At 40.3% G+C, this 5,314-nt stretch overlaps 1 non-coding gene across 1 annotated transcript; it reads left to right on the top strand.

Annotated features, from left to right (window-relative positions):
• The first annotated feature begins 4,409 nt into the window (after window positions 1-4,409).
• On the top strand, window positions 4,410-4,516 carry LOC131238123 (small nucleolar RNA R71). Its single transcript, XR_009167536.1, has one exon. It is a non-coding gene; the product is annotated as a small nucleolar RNA R71 (small nucleolar RNA).
• The last annotated feature ends 798 nt before the right edge of the window (window positions 4,517-5,314 follow it).

Raw genomic sequence — 5,314 nt, 5'->3', positions numbered from 1 at the left:
AGCGGTCAACGTTCGTACACATGCATGGAACCAAACGGACATCTAGGCGATGATAATATCGGCCCCAGGAAGCGGATGGACGGTTTGGATTGTCCATTTGGACACTAGGTGAGCCCCACAACCGACGACCGCGGTTGGGTTCGCGGAGCGCTGGAAACGAAAATTTTCCATTTTTAAGAAAGAGTTCGGGTCAGCGTTGCTGACCCGACGCAGGTCGTTCGGTATACGGGCGGTGCACATGTGCACTATGTACACATGCTATACATATGGGGTCCACTGTGATGGTTTCGAGAAATCCAATCCATCCATCCTGTTTCTCAACTTATTTAAACCGTCAATACAAAGGTTGAGGCAGTTCCAAATATCAGGTGGGCCCCAATTTAGAGATTAATAGGCTGATCTGTCCGTTGGACCACTTCCCGAGATCTTCTATGGCTGAAATTTAATATGTACGGTTAATTTACGGCCCTCATCCCATGTATGAAGTTTCGAACTGATTGGATAGCGGGAACCATGTGATCTTGCATTCTGGACCCTTTTCGGGCCCCTTTGGCTTGCTTTCCTCAGATCTCAGGTGTGTAAAATCTTCATTATTGGTTCTCTGGAGTCTATCCCGTGCTCTGGAGACTTTGGATCATGAAATCCATGCCTTTAACATCAATTTTCAATTAACGCTCCTGACTTCATCCTGTAACAAAAATATAATTAAAATACTCCATTAAGCATTATCATATACGTAAAATCTGGTAATTACTGGGGTCTGATATGCAATATTTGACCCTGATCACAACCCCCAGCCAGCATTTTGCTAGTCCCGAGCAAAGTATGCGAAAAATAATTTTAGAAATAAAAGATGATTCCTGTAACTCAAGTAACTTGTGAACAGACAGCTGAGATGTGAAAATTCTAAGATTCATGAATGGTAAGTAGAATTTTCTCCTGAAATCAAGCTCACAGTAAACTTTATAATCAAGTTCAACATATTAATCCATTAATTAGAACATTTCTGAACATCGAGCTCCATGAATGTAAAGTGTAATCTCGACTTACAAACATTAAGAGATCCAATTGTCAATCTCATGATATCATTGGTAATTCGTGACAACCAAGCTTGAAACCAACACTTATCTCACAGATTAATTTTTAATTTTACCAACCTTTGATTTTCTTTATGAGCAGTAACGCAAATGAGGGGAATCAAATTCTTACCTATAGGGAGCAAACCTATGGCGGAAACTCGTCGCCTCATTTTTTATGAGTCAACTATGGAGAATCAAATCTATACCTATAGGGAGCAAACCTATGGTGAAGATTATGTGACTTAGCCTTTTAATTCTTCTTTTTACCAAGTTAATCATTCAGTTATCGAACCGAAAGCTTAATGTGTAAGCGAGATGTGATATGTGAAATCATGACTCAATCAATGTTTACAACGTCTAATCATGGATTAACAAATCAAAATGGACTGTGAAATCAAGCAGATGGCCGAATCCAAGAGTCATTAGTTACCAACATCATGTAGCTTATAATGGTAAAATCACAACTATCCTTCAAAATCACTTTGAATTCAATAGAAATTCCAGAAAAATTTTAAAATTTTCACAAATTTTGCTCAAGACCAAGAAAATACTGATTAGGTAACCTAATCTCCCACCCCCAACCTAAAATCTACATTGTCCTCAATGTAAAAGAAATAATCATGCGATGCACATGGGACAACGAATAATAAACGAGGAATGAGGGAAAGATAGTACCTGGACGGAGAATCAAGAGGCTTCCCAAAATTATCAATGTAAGAGCAAGTTAGGGCAAGAGAGAAATTCACAGAAGCAAAAATAACAAAAAGAAAAAGAAAAGAAGATCCTACCTATACCACTTTCGCAGGTGCTCTCGATTGCATTTAGCGCATGCAACAAGCCTTTAAACCCCTAGGTTACCCCTAGTGGACGAGTTGTAGTCTCGTGAGGGTTTGCAGTAATGTTACCCACAAACATTGAAGTAACTAACTAAGAAAAATGAAAATGAATGAAATAAAAAGCAATACAATAAAGCAAAAGGCTGGGTTGCCTCCCATGAGCGTTAAGTTTAACGTCTTCAGCCAGACAAGAACGGACCATGAATGAAATAATCTTTATAACCAGGGTCCGCCAAAGAAATTACCTCAACACTTTCATTAACCGATCCTAGACAAGTGATGTGAGTTCCCATGAACTGTGCTATCTGAAATAAGGCAACTGACACAGGCGTCAAATAATTTAAGGACTACTGCTCGAAAGACTTCTTCTATGTTAGTATCACGCTTCCTTTGCATGTTATGCGACATTTCCACAGCATGATCCATACATATCGTGGGGCATACTCCCTGTATTTCCACTATCTTCCGTTCAATTGCTGCCTTATATGCTCTAAGAACATTAAGCAGCCTGCTCGCCTTTGTCTTCTCAGAGTCGGAAGCTATGCTGTCAAGAAGAGTCTCAGAGGGATGGAGAGGTTCCACTTTCGCTCTCCATTTTTCAGTCTCCAATATAGGAGTAGAGTCGAGCAATGCATTGACCTCATGGATGGGACTATCAATGTCAAAATCCATGCCCGATTGTGCTAAGCAGGTTTCAAGAGGATCTTCAAAAGATGTACGGAAGGAGTCCTGCACAAGGCTCTCGATCATGTCCACTTCAAATATGTCATCCAAATCGGAGGGTTTTGTCCTGCATTAAAAACATTGAGTTTAATATTCATGTTACCAAAGGACAATTTCATAACTCCATTCCTGCAATTGATAATAGCATTAGATGTGGCCAAAAATGGACGACCCAAAATGACTGGAATCTAACTATGAAGATTCTGGACAGGCTGAGTATCTATAACTATGAAATCCACTGGAAAATAAAATTTATCAACCTGGATTAACACATCTTCAATAATACCCCGGGGCACCTTGACAGATCTATCAGCTAGTTGTAATGTTACCTTAGTCGGTTTCAACTCACCAAGTCCTAGCTGCTCATAGACCGAATATGGTAACAAATTGACACTCGCCCCTAAATCAAGTAATGCCTTCCCGATCTTATGATCTCCTATGCCGCAAGAAATGGTGGGAGCTCCTGGATCCCTAAATTTAGGAGGGGTGTTATGTTAAATCATGGAGCTGAGCTGCTCTGCAAGGAAGACTTTCTTATGAACATTCTGCTTACGCTTTTGAGTGCATAAATCTTTAAGAAACTTAGCGTAAGTAGGGACTTGCTTGATAGCGTCAAGCAACGGGATGTTGACTTGCACTTTTTGAAACACATCCAAGATTTCATCAAAGTTATTTCTTTTCTTTGTTGGTGCCAGACGTTGAGGAAAGGGTGCTTTGGGCACATAAGGTGGCACATTAGTGGCTCTTGGAGAGTCAGAGAGCTTTTGGACTTTGGATGCATTGGTATGGCTCTCTGCTTCATCTTGATCTTCTGTTTTAGAATTTGATTCATCCCAAGGCATCTCTATTCTGTTATCAATCTGCTTGCCTGACCTAAGCGTAGAGATCGATTTGGCCTGCTCATGATATTGCCCTTGGTTGGAATTAGAGCCAATCTCATACTATCCCTTTGGATTAGCCTCAGGTTGGCTAGGGAACTTGCCCTTCTCTCTCTCACTCAATGTGGCAGCTAGTTGACCCATTTGTACTTCCAACTTGGCAATGGATTGTGCATTTGCATGTAAGCTTTGCTGGTTGGCCAGTAAGGTTTGTTGGGTGTCTTTTTGGAATTGGAGAGAACTCTGCATGAAAAGATGGAGTGTATCCTTAAGAGATGGTTTCCTTGATTGTGTAGGCAGTTGTTGATATTGTGGAAACTGTTGAGGTTGTTGACTGCCAACTTGGAGGTGCGGTTGCATGGGAGGATTTCCAGATGGTCCTCCTTGTTGTGGTCCTTTTGCCCAAGAGAAATTTGGATGTCTAGCCCACCCTGGGTTGTATGTGTTCGAGTAAGGATCATTCCCAGATTTTTGAAAAGTGTTCATAGCATGAACTTGTTCAGAGAGAAGTTCTGAGAATGCTGCACCAGATGGACAAGACTGCATAGGATGGGCAGGACTAGAACATGTGGCATATGCCTCGACTTGAGCTGTTTGTGGTGGTCCATTATTTAATACCAGAGCATCAACTTTCTTTGTCAGGGTATCAATTGGCGCTCAGCTCTGGCATGACTCCTATCTCATATATACCACCTCTCTTTTGTGGTTGGGGACTTTTGTCACCTCTAGTTGAATAATCCCATTTCGGGGAATTTTCGCACAAGGTTTCAAAGAAGTTCCACGCTTCGACATCACTTTTGGTCATGAATGACCCTCCACTGGTGGCATCAACCATGCGACGGTTCTGTGGTGTCAGACCGTCATAGAAGTATTGAACTTGTTGCCACTTCTCAAAACCATGGTGAGGACATTTAAGAAGCAAGTCCTTCCATCTTTCCCAACATTCATGAAAGTGCTCGCCCTCTTTTTGTGTGAAGTTAGTAATTTCTCTACGGAGGGCATTGGTTTTGTGAACGGGGAAGAACTTGTTTAAGAACTTCTTAGACAGTTGGTCCCATGTAGTGATAGATCCAACTTCTAGAGAATTCAACCATGCTTTCGCCTTATCCTTCAAAGAAAAAGGAAACAGGCGTAGGCGGATCGAATCGTCTGAGAAGTTTTGGAACTTAAAGGTGGAGCAAATGTTTAAGAATTCTTTCACATGATGATATGGGTCCTCCTTGTCCAATCCATAAAAGGATGGCAACAATTGTATGACTCCAGGTTTAAGTTCAAAGTGTGCTGCCGTAGTGGTTGGCAACACTATGCACGAAGGCGCATTAAATTGGACAGGAGCTGAATAATCTTTGAGAGCTTTCACTTCAGTCTCATTCGCCATTTCAACAGGATTATTTCTCAATCTTTCACGAATTGTTCTTTCAATCTCAGGATCAAACGGTGCTAGTTCTATATTCAGAGATCTACGTCCTAGCATAAACTATGTTATTAATATAAGAAAGAAAACTAAACTAAGATGCAACCTATGATGAATAAAACTAAAGGAAAAAGTTATGAATTCCTAAAAACAAGAGAAAGCTATGCAAACGAGAATTGGAAAGAAGAACCCGAGAAAAGGAGATGATGAATGTCTGAAGATTTGAGAGCTCCTCCTTTTGAAGACAATGTTATTTAGCAGCTTCCTTCCTTAATTCCTGTAAACAAAAAGAAAACAAAAATAAATTAAATTTACTAAGATAATGCTAGAAAAAAAATCCTAAGCAACGGTTAATTTCTAAAAAAAAAAAAAATAATAAAAAAA

The sequence above is a fragment of the Magnolia sinica genome, chromosome 2 (assembly GCF_029962835.1).
Source record: "Magnolia sinica isolate HGM2019 chromosome 2, MsV1, whole genome shotgun sequence".
Taxonomy (NCBI): domain Eukaryota; kingdom Viridiplantae; phylum Streptophyta; class Magnoliopsida; order Magnoliales; family Magnoliaceae; genus Magnolia; species Magnolia sinica.
Note: the sequence above shows the minus strand (reverse complement) of the source record. Positions and strands in the feature narration are given on the sequence as shown.